The sequence below is a fragment of the Oryctolagus cuniculus genome, chromosome 9, assembly GCF_964237555.1.
Source record: "Oryctolagus cuniculus chromosome 9, mOryCun1.1, whole genome shotgun sequence".
Classification (NCBI taxonomy): domain Eukaryota; kingdom Metazoa; phylum Chordata; class Mammalia; order Lagomorpha; family Leporidae; genus Oryctolagus; species Oryctolagus cuniculus.
In genome coordinates this window covers 31,329,220-31,341,398 of record NC_091440.1, presented here as the reverse complement: position 1 = coordinate 31,341,398, position 12,179 = coordinate 31,329,220, and the positions used below count along the sequence as shown (strand labels likewise).

Here is a 12,179-nt window from a genome sequence, read left to right as displayed (position 1 = left end):
GAATAGGAACACTGTAATTATGGGGATAAAAGGAGAAATTAGGAACACTGCCCATGGTGGAATAGATAGAAAAATGAGGACAAACGGGAAAATAGGAAAGCAAAAGTCCTGTCCATATGCCTCGTTTCCAAAGAGAAAGAACTCTTCTAGCTTGTTTAGTGTGTACCTGCTGGCAAGGAGCCATGGGATGGAGTTGGTCTGTCCTGTTTCTAGTCCTGGGCCTCCTCATTTCCTCCCTCTGCTTATGAAAAATCTGCCTGCTCTCAGAGGTTTGGGTGAGGACTGAAGCTGAGTTCTTCAAGCTGAGTAGAGGCAGAATAGGAACCCGTGGTCAAGACAGGGTTCTCGCAGTTGGCCTCTTGAAGTGGCTGCAGCACTAGCTCATAGAAACTGTCTCCATTTGAAGTTTCATACGCATGACCATCTAGAATTTTATTGCCTGGAGCAAACGAATCTAATAAGCAGATTAAATACACAGGGTCCAAAACAAAAGATAGAGTCATTAGAGAATCTAAACAAGATGCCGTCCAAATCAGGAGGGAGTTTTCCCCTTCAGAGACAAACATAGTGGACAAGAGTGGCTTTTTAATAATTAGGTGGACATTAAGGCCCGGCCAGGTATATGTGAGGTCCAGACCTATCTCCTCACATAGGGTACTGGAAGAGACATCATCAGGGAAGTATTAACTTCCTTAGGGAAGATACCCTGTTGACTTCCATTGCCTAACTGGCCAGGGAGGAGTGCTGGCCTGAATAGGAGGTTAGTATTGAATAGATGGAATCTCTAAAAGCAAATCACAGCTCAGCCTAGGTTGTCCCACTGATGGTGGTGGTTACTTTGGAAGCTGGACAGAGTGAAGGGTTTTTTAGCATGGAGCCAACAGGGTCTGGATTCTGACCCAGGGGTCCTTCAGCCCCTAGGGCAGTTATGTTTCCAGTGGCTTGGTTCTTGGCAGAGCTGACAGAGCTAATAGCTGCTTGCTGCAAGGTGTCTGGTGAGTAACAAATCTTCCCAGGCAGATGAATCAATTAATTCACAAGCCTTTCTTGGAATTCCACTCTCAGGTGAGGTTCACCGGTCCCAACAGAATGGGGGCCGGGGAAGTTGCACGTCAGAGGTTGGAAGAACTCCTTTTATAGATACAGGGCTTGGGGGTTAAAGGTTGAGTCAGGTCTGATCCTCATTGGTTGACCTTCAGGCACCCGTAGGGACCTTGACAAGGACTTTTTGTTCCCAGAAGTGCGGGTAGGGACTCTCCATTCCTGGAAATGTGGGCCTTCTCTCCTTGCAGATCCCAAATCTACCACTTGCCCATTGCCCTTGAACTCCGACATGACCCCCTAAAATTCACACCAAAATGTGGCCCTTTAGAGTTTCCCAGAAGTGCTATCTGGGGTGCCATATGTGCTACCGGAATTTGGGGTGCCATATGATTTCACCACATGCTTATTACTAAATCTCCAATATTAATAAGCCTGAGAGGGTTCTTGCCTAATATTTAGAGAAGAATTCTAAATACTGGCACAGACAAACGAGGCAGCATGGTACATTTTAGGCTTTTATTTAGTGCGAAAAGTATCTAGGAAAGTGAGGCTTTAGTTCAGGTAGGGGAAAGGGGAAAGATTGGAAACTAGGGTAGCGTCCATACCACACAGAGAGCAGGCCAAAGCCACGTGCAGCAAGCACCTTGAGCTGCTATCCACCGCTTATCACCCACGGGCTGCAAAGCAGAGGCAGAGCTTTTTGCGACACTCCCTGCCTTTTTATATATTTTCCACAGGAGAGTGGCTTGTGGGCAGGTGGGCACTCAGGTATGGTCAGGTAGAGCCTGATGTCACATAGGGGTGTGGTGGGGGTATCAGGTAGCGTGTAAGGTCACACAGGGGCGTGGTGAAGGCGTGGTCTTCCAGCTCACAAATCTAATCAATTTTAGCTTGTAAGCCTGTCTACTTCACCTTGACTCCTCATATCAAAAATAGGTGTCCTTTGGGAGTGGACTGGCCTTGTTGGGTCTCCTTGATGGCATTTCACAGTGTAAAGCAGCCATTAATTGCTTTGCCACCTACCCGTACATTGCTCTTACTGTCCCAGTCTTTCTCCTAGTCTCTGTTAAAGTACAACACAGAGGAAAACTTTAAGAATGTCAGACAAGCCGGCGCCGCGGCTCATTAGGCTAATCCTCCACCTTGCGGCGCTGGCACACTGGGTTCTAGTCCCGGTCGGGCACCGGATTCTGTCCCGGTTGCCCCTCTTCCAGGCCAGCTCTCTGCTGTGGCCCGGGAGTGCAGTGGAGGATGGCCCAAGTGCTTGGGCCCTGCACCCCATGGGAGACCAGGAGAAGCACCTGGCTCCTGGCATCGGATCAGCATGGTGCGCCAGCCGCAGCGCGCCAGCCGCGGCGGCCATTGGAGGGTGAACCAAGGGCAAAAGGAAGACCTTTCTCTCTGTCTCTCTCTCTCACTGTCCACTCTGCCTGTCAAAAAAATAAAAAAAAATAATAAATAAATAAAAAAAGAATGTCAGACAAGGAGTGATCAATCCTGTCCCTAATCTTTGGTGGCCTGAGCTAGAAATCTGTGGTCACAGGCGTGTTATGACAATGTTCTTCCTGTTAGATAAGATGATGCCCATGATGAAAGTTATGTCCTTCTGGTAAGATCAAACATTAAGGCCAGCTTATCCAAACTGTCTTATATGAGGTCTAAAGATCATATTACATCCTGATGGAGAGCATTACAGAATAATCAGTTTTGTATCATGAAGAGAATAGAGGAGAAATGAGAAGACAAGTCAGACTTCCCAGATTGCTTACTGTTGATAGCTTAATATCAAGTGAAACTTAATAAACAGTTTTAGCTGTCAAATAACTTACAGAACCATTTACTAAAACGTCCAATGCCTTCTATAAATTTTCAGAGTACATGTAGTTGGAAATATTTCTTGAATATCTAACACAAGTGTAGCCCGATTAAAAGAGAACTGCTAATAAATATTCCCATGTAGACATGCAATATGTACACATGTGTAACACATTGCAGGAGAGAACAACAAAATGGTCTCAGTTATTAGCAAAGAGATTTTGGCTGCCACTACACAAGGCAGGGGAAAAGATAGAAGGAAGCTAGGCATGGAGCATTCTTTGGAGTGAACTTGCTCAAGTCTTAGCACTGTTCTGTAGTTTTTCTTTACTAGCCTTGCCAAATATATTACTGGAGATGGCTGTGATATTGTCTTGCTTATTAATGATTTTCAATATTAATAACCCCGTGGATTCTTGCCATTTATTCAGAGAAGAATTCTGAATACTGGCTCAAGTAGACCAGACAACAACATGTCAAGTTTTAAGCTTTTTATTCAATGAAAGGAATGCATGGGAAAGTGAGGGTTTTAATTTAAGGAAGAAAGAGATCTGGAAGTTAAGTTGGGTCCATACCAGGCAGAGAGTAGACCAGGAGTGAGCCACGTGGAGCAAATGTATGGTTATGAGCAGCCACAGGCAGCTTAGAGCAGAAGCAAAGCAAAGGCAAAGTGCAGGCCATGAGCTATGTAAAGTCAGCATGCAGGCAGGAAAGCAGAGAGTGGGTGGCCTGAAGGCCATGTGTCTTCAGGGCAACAAGAATAGAACCCACCATGTTCTAGACCTTTTATCCACTTACAGCAGGGAGTGGCTATACAGTCCCATTGGCAGGTGGGTGTACAGGTGGGATCAGGTAGGAGCACGAGATCACACTGGGGGCTCACAAATCTCATAAATTTTTTCCTATCTGCCTGCCTACATTATCTCGAACAAAGGTTTCATCTTCATGTGAGAAGTGGCTCCATTATGTTAGTTTTAGGATTTTAGAGTTGGTAGAAAAAGAAGAGGTGGCTGGTTAAAGAAGACTATATGTTAGGGAAGATAGAATGGGGAGGTAAGTGGAGAGTAGGGGCTGAGCTCCCCAGACTGAGGGCAGTGGTGGGGGTGGGATGTTGAAGTCAAGTTTCATTGCATTTGAACAACAGGCAGAGTCCCTTCTGGAGCTGCTTGTAAGGGGAGGTGCAGAGCACCACAGGAACCCTAATAAAGTCTGCAGGAAGATGTGAGAAGTGCTCCTGGGTGAAGTTTATAGTGCATTGTCTCAGGAGTTTGAAATGTCCCAGGTGTGGTGCTTCCTAGAGCAATAAACATTCTGTTAGCCTTTACACTATCTCTCTGCACCCAGGAGGAGAGAGTGGTGGGACAGAGGTGGGGGGGATCAGGAAGAGGAGAGGGCTTTGGCTGTCAGTAAGGGTGCATGGGGAAGAGCCAGACCAGACGGGGGACAATGCAAGGATAAGGGTATATTCCTGAAGCAGCAGCACCCCTGAGGAAAGAGCAAGAGTGGAAGAAGAGAAGTCGAGGGTTCCAGAGGAGGCTCCAAGTCTTCCTCCTGCTCAAGTGATTGGAATGAGGAAAGTTGACCTCAGCGGAGGACAAGGGCTGGGATATAGGGGACCTCTGACCAACTGTCATTTTTCTGTGTAAAGTTATCAAAATCTTAGAGTATTTTGAGATGAAAATGCCAAATTAGAATCATTCTCCAATTTATATCAAGGCCAAATTTTAGTCTGGAGATGGATTAATCACCTCCCTGTTACTTCCCCATCAGGCTCAGCCTGCCCAAGTCTTTTAAGAGGCAGGACAGAGGGAAGTTGAAATTTGGAAACCATGGATTAAGCAAAATGTGATCTGAAGGAAGAGGGTCCTTTCACAGACTATTCCCTGGGAAAGAATCACCCCAGCTGAGAGCCTAAGAGTCGTCTAAGAGGAGAGAGGGAGGATTCCCATCCCCACACTTAGACCAGTGTCCCAGTTCTAAGCTGTGGTGGATGAGTGTTTCCCCCAAGCAAGGGAAACCCACCAAACACCACAGGCCCTACAAGGGGATGAAGCAGCCCAACTGAACACCCCAGGCCCTTAAAGGGGGGATAAACCAATCACAAGCATTGTCCCAGTGCACTTGAGGCAACAGAGACCTCTCCTACCAATCTGATGGGTTGAGAATCAGGTCTGATGTGTGGGTAAAAATTCTTAAGACCTGTGGAACATTTTATTGGGCAGCAAAGTTGAGTGAATACCAGATTAAGTAAATTAAATAGGCATACTGAGCAGTTCGTAACTTCTCTAAAACAATTGAAGGGCACAGAACACTGTTAATACTAACTATAATTTATTTGAGATGATATGGGGTGACTAGGAAATAAACATCTGTGATTTAGGGCTCAAACAACTTACTAGATATATTATCTGAAAATAGTTTTCTCATTTGTTAAAAAATGACTATTTCATTCATTGATTTTTGTCTGAGCTGTTATCAAAATGTTAGGGAAAGCCAAATGCATTTGAAATCTCTAAATTTCATGACAAATAAAATGTTCTTAAAGTGTAGCAAACATTGTCATTAGCAACATCATTGTATATTCTTGCATTCCTCTACTTTTGTTATTGCTGACAAACAATAGATCATTCTCACCTGCAAACTCACATTCCCCCCTCCTATGTCTGAGAGGTTAGATGCTGCTTGGCTTGCCTTTGTCCCACATCTGAATACATGGGTTTCATTCCTGGCTCTAGCTTCTGTTTCCAGTTTCCTGCTAATGCCAAGTCTGAAGTGGTGGTGATGATCCAAATGTTGGATTCTGGCCACCTATGAAGGGAACATGTACTGAGTTCCTACTTTCCAGTTTCGGCACCAAATGTGAGGTATTGTGAACCTTTGGACATTTAACTCAGTGGACAGGACTCTGTGTTTCTGTCTCTCCCTGCCTCTGAAATAAATAAATCAAAACAATAATAATTTAAATAAAGCAAAGCAGAGAAGTTTTATTTATGATACCACAAAAAATGAGGGAAAAGCCACATTAGTCTCCCTGTTCAAGAAGAGGTTGGGGATTTATGGAGTTAAAGTAAATATGGCATAACTGTGAAACTAGGTAATGGGACATGATGCATCAGGGGAAAAAAGATGTGAAAAGTCCTTTGGACATGTGCTTAGTGGATCATACTTCTACGTGTGTCACATGTTCAGAGATGTATACCAAAATATCAATAGGGGTGACATTTTGCATTGTAATGATTTATAAAGTAACTCTCCTGCTAGTTTGAATCAATCTGCCCAGACCCAGTGGCCAACTGGACTATAGGTGGTTCTCTCCAGTATTATCAGTGACTCTCTTAAAAGTAGCTCAGCAAATATTTAGCAAACTATTATGAGATATCAGATTACTATGTAACTGGCAGACTAACAACTATTCTGAGATGTTGGTATGGTAGGTGGCTAAGGGAAGTTTGATGTTAAGCAAAGGGAGGAGAATCTTTTATTGTCTACAGTTTCATTATTATTTCAGAGAATATCATATAAATCTGAGATCCCAAAGTTAACAGGCAGGACAGGAAATTCCATGAAATGCCGAATTCATGCTTCACTGAGTGCTCAGGGAAGAGGATCCGTACTGGCATCTTCAACCTGCACTGTCTCTGATCAGGAAAGTTGGATCTGTCACAGCTCTCCCACTGCCTGCATGGCAAAAGGAAGAGGGTTGAAATAGCTGATCGATAAACATATTTCCATTGAAAAAAAATCGTGTTACTGTAAATGCAGTTGAGGATGATGAGCAAGTGATAGTAAAGTACTTTACCACATAGTATAACATCAGAATAGATTTTTTTAAGAGAAATAAGCCTTCATTTCCTTTGTTTCTCAAAGGTGATTATCAAAGAAGCCAAATCCCATCCATATCTTTGACTCCTCCGACTTTTCCTTGGCCTCAAACAGCTAGGGCTGGAGCAGCACTGTGGCAGCAGCCACAGGGGCAGCAGGAAGGCCTTGACCTTTTCAGCAAGTGGGATGGTGTACTCAGTCTCCACAGACAAAGCCAGGACCTGTTTGCACCCATTGATGATAGAATGGGGTATTGATGCAGCAGTTGGATGACTAATCTGCAGGCAAACACTGGCAACATTGCGGACACCCTCCAGGAAGCGTGAGGCCAGGGTTTTCTCAGTGATGTCTAGCACTTTGGGGCTGTAGATGCCATTGACGAACACCTGCTGGATGATCAGCCCAAAGGAGAAGAGAGAGATGTTCAGCGTGTGCAGCAGTGTGGCTTCACTGGCTCCCACTTTGTCTCCAGTCTTTATCAGCTGCACATCGCTCAGGATTTCAATGGTGCCCCTGGAGGTTTTAGTGGTGATCCCCAACTCCTGGAAAAAGAAGGTCTTCTCAGACTCTAGATGATCATTCTGGGCTGGCACAGTGACCTCATGGGGGACAATGGCACTTTATTGGCCAGTAGCATATCCCTGAACTCAGTGAAGTCCTGCTTGGTGAACACAAAACCCACATTTCCCTGGATATGAGGCAGGAGCTTCTCCAGGGCCAGGTTGTTCTCCAGGTGCCCTCAGACAGCTTTGCGCATCATGGTGTTCTTGCCCATCACACCACAGCCTTCCCTGGAAAGGACATGTGGATCTGCTACATGTGATTAGACTCCACATTGTCCGCTGCTGCAATGAAGCATTTTGGATAATCATTCAGAAACTGGATGATCTTAAGAAAGTAATTGGACTACCAGGTAGCCCTGTCTCTCTGGGCATCACGGTGGTGCATCAGAGATTGCCATGTGGGGTTTAAAGACAATGTCACTCTCATGAGACTCCTGGCAAGAGAAGCCAGAAGCACTAAAGGAGCAAGGGACTCATTACTTTTTGTTGTAGATTTTCCATGTTAAAATACTCTCCCTTAAATTAAATTAACTGAAGGAAAGGATTCAGGAGGAAGCTTAATTTCTTTTAGAAAACTTAAATTAATAAAACTTATTTATTTATTTATTTATTTTTGACAGGTAGAGTGGACAGTGAGAGAGAGAGAGACAGAGAGAAAGGTCTTCCTTTACCGTTGGTTCACCCTCCAATTGCCACCGTGGCCGGCGCGCTGCGGCTGGCGCACCGCGCTGATCCGAAGGCAGGAGCCAGATGCTTCTCCTGGTCTCCCATGTGGGTACAGGGCCCAAGCACTTGGACCATCCTCCACTGCACTCCTGGACCACAGCAGAGAGCTGGACTGGAAGAGGGGCAATGGGAACAGAATTCGGAGCTCCGACCGGGACTAGAACCCGGTGTGCTGGCGCCACATGGTGGAGGATTAGCCTATTGAGCCATGGCGCCAGCCTATTTATTTTGCTTTAAGATTTATTTATTTATTTATTTCAAAGGCAGAGTTACAGAGAGACAGAGGCAAAGGCAGAGAGAGAGAGAAATCTTCCATCCACTGGTTTGCTTCTCAGATGGCCACAATGGCTGGAGCTGGGCCGATCTGAAGCCAGGATCCAGGAGCTTCTTCCAGTTCTCCCACACAGGTGCAGGGGCCCAAGCACTTGGACCATCCTCCACTGCTTCCCCAGGTCATAACAGAGCTAGATTGGAAGTGGAGCAGCCAGGACTTGAACTGGCGCCCTTATGGAATGTGGGAACTGCAGGTGGTTATCCAACCTATATTTATTTATTTTTGACAGGTAGAGTGGACAGTGAGAGAGAGAGAGAGACAGAGAGAAAGGTCTTCCTTTACCGTTGGTTCACCCTCCAATGGCCGCCGCGGCCGGCCCGCTGCGGCTGGCGCACAGTGCTGATCCAAAGGCAAGAGCCAGGTGCTTCTCCTGGTCTCCCATGGGGTGCAGGGCCCAAGTACTTGGGTCATCCTCCACTGCACACCCGAGCCACAGCAGAGAGCTGACCGGGACAGAATCCGGTGACCCAACCGGGACTAGAACCTGGTGTGCCGGCACCGCAGGTGGAGGATTAGCCTATTGAGCCGCAGCGCTGGCCTATCCTACATATTTTTAATGCTAATAATAAGTCAGCAGCTGTTAATTCATTGGCTGATGTTGATATTGCCAAATTGGTTTGGAATCAAGTTGATTGTGATAATAGTATTGATGAAGATGATGTTGTCGTTGCAGAAAAGGACCTGTAGACAACATGGTGAAAATGTATGTGGGTTTAACAGAACAAGAATTTGTATCAGTTTATAAAATCAAAGAGAGCCTTTTAAGACAAAAAAGGTTAATAACGTGAACAACTTTGGAGGAAGCTATTTTTTAAGAATTATTTATTTGGTTGAAAGGCACTGTTACAGAGAGAGAAGCAGAAATGGAGAGAGAAATACCTTCCATCAGCTGGTTCACTCCCCAAATGGCTGCAATGGCCAGAGCTTGGCCAGGCCAAAATCAGGAGCCATGAGCTTCATCTGGGTCTCCCATGTGGGTACAGAGGCCCTAGGAGTTGGGTCATCTTTGCAGGCACACTAGCAGGGAGCTGGATCTGAAGTGGAGCAGCCAGGGCTCACTGTAGGTGGCAGCTTTACCCACTACACCACAGCACCAGCCCCTGGAGGAAACATTTTTAAAAACCATCTAGCAGAATGGTTATCCATTCCTAGAAAATTTACTTCCAAGTCCTTCAACCACTTTGACTGCTTCTTCTCTAAAATAGTGAAAGGAAGCTATAAGAACCTTTTAATCAAAATGCAGCATCCTAGGCAGAGACTAAAACTTTGCCATTGTTTGTTGTGGCTTTTAGCAGCTGACCCAATTTTTCTGGCAATGCACCTGTGCAGGTTAGTGTCTCTGAACACCATATATATTCCAAGCTTTAATGGCAAGTCATAGTTTATACCTTTAGGCATGTATTTGTGTGTAAGTATGAGAAATGATTGCTTGGAGGTAGACTCTAAATTAGAGTCAGAGATGATGGTGATGCTGAACAGTCACAGATTGTCTGCCTGAGGTTGGAGACAGAAGTTCCTTTGCCTTCTGCTGATCCAATGTACACACATGTTTTTCCCTGCACAAAAATTTTAAAATTGTTGTATAATATGGTATATTCATGATTTTCATGTTTAGGTTTGGGTTCTGTCTCCCAAATTGTCTCATGTATTTGCAAATATTATAAAATCTGAGAATATCCAAAATCTGGAAGATTCCTTGTACAAATATTTTGGATGTAGGATAGTAAACCTGTAATAAAACTTAGCTGTACAGTGGGTGAGGTATAAATTAATTCTCCTATAAATATAAAAAGGGACTTTAACCATTATAGTATTGTACTTGCTCTGTCTAGCAAAACCAGATAAGGAAGAAAGTCATTCAGGTATTAAGCATGTAGTCTATGGAAAGTTCTCTAACGAATGCTTTGATATGTAGCATTGCTAATATAAACATTTAAGTGACATGCTCTGGAAAGTATGTAGAGTGAGAGAAGTCATACTGAAGTCCAAATGCAGTGAAGAAATACAACTTTAATAAAAGTTTAATTCAAATAATTTATACATTGTGTATAACTATGTCCTTTCTCTCAAAAGAAGTTTATATTAACTTATGGCTATATGTGTGCAGTCTAAATTTGATTGCTCCCAAGTTATTTGAAAAGTCTCAAAACAACATTGGTTGCATTTAAAAAACATGTGTTGCTGCTTATGTCTTTTGGGAAAACAACTATAGTAAGTCACCTTGTGGTCATCAAGATCCAGGTCAGCTTAAATAGCAATAACCAGGCAGATGTATGATAAAGGCAAGAAAACTGAAAGTCTTTGGCTTCTGGTCCAGTAAAGTAACAGGAAATGAATAGCTCAAGACATATGGGCGAGCTGAATATTATACCACAATTCTGTGACCAAATCAAGAAATATTGCACAGGATATGCTTCATGCTGTTCATCTAAAGCAGCTATAATCACCAATATTGCAATGTGTTGTTTCTACAGAAATGATTTTGTATCAAGTTATTAAAGACAACTTGCTTTCATTGTTTTATGTATTTTCAAACTACTACTCAAGTTTCACATTTCCTAGTATTCCTTAAAATAAAGCAAATATTTACATTTTGTGTTTCTTAGAATTATATGATGAAAATCTAATTTGAAATTTAATGAGGTATCATAAAATCTGTTTCCTTAATCATACTTAAAAAGTTTAAAACTGGAAAGAAAGGATCCTTCAGCTCACTAAATTCTTTCCCCTGACCCCTGCAAACTCAATACATTAAAAAAAAAAAAAGTGTTCTCAGAACTGATAGGGACTTAATTACAGTCACAACTACTGTGTGTTAATTAGCATTTTGCTTAAGTATTTAATAACTATGGATGTCTAGAAATCAACATATAAGAAAAAATTAATCTAACAAAATGAGATAAATTGGAAAATTAGGAATTTTCTGTTAATTTTAATTTTATCTATATAGTAAGCATTCATATTTTGAAACTAGACCTTGGTAGTTCCAGGTTTACGTAAAAATTGACATACTCTTTAATTGCTAGTATTTGGCTAGAATTCAGATATATTTAACCATTATACTGGCTTTTCTGCCCATTGATGAGATACCTTACTGGGATTTTTTGGTATTTAAATTAATTTTTTTAAAGAATTTGAACCTTTAATTTACATGAGAGAAATGGAACTAATCATTATAAAATCTATCCAAAGCTACATGATAGTGAGGTTTATTCAACCTGGGCAGAATTATTAATGGAATGTTAGTTTCCTAACCCCTCTTGTGGAAATACATGCTTATGTTAATTTGAAATTATTTTATTTGCTTTAATTTTCAAGTATTTTGCAAGTATCTTTATTAGCTTTAGTCATTTTAATTGTTTAATATTCTATGTTATTCAACATAATAATATGATTTATCCTGTTAGTACAGATACTAATTTCAATAAATGAAATGAAGCACACTTTTTAAGGTTTATTTATTTATTTGAAAGGCAGAGTTAAAAAGAGAGGGAGAGATAGAGAGAAAGATCTTCCATCCATTGGTTCACCCCTGAGTTGGCCGCAACAGCTGGAGCTGAGCCAATCTGAAGCCAGGAGCCAGAAGCTTCTTGTGGGTCTCCCACATGGCTGCAGGGTCCCAGGCACTTGGGCCGTCTTCCACTGCTTTCCCAGGCCATTAGCAGTGAGCTGGATCTGAAGAGGAGCAGCCAGGACATGAACTGATACCCATATGGGATACTGGCACAACAGGTGGAAGCTTAACTTATGCCACAGCACTGGCCCAGCACATATTAATAGAATAAAAATTTACTAAAAATATAGTAAATGTAGAAACTGTTCAGATTTAGATGTAAACATATATCAACATATCACATATAATTGTACAATGTTTA

The 12,179-nt window shown here is 42.7% G+C and overlaps 1 pseudogene; it reads right to left on the bottom strand.

The window, feature by feature from the left end:
* Nucleotides 1-6,795: 6,795 nt before the first annotated feature.
* LOC100345586 (large ribosomal subunit protein uL10 pseudogene) overlaps nt 6,796-12,179 on the bottom strand; it is a 190,063-nt pseudogene continuing 184,679 nt past the window's right edge.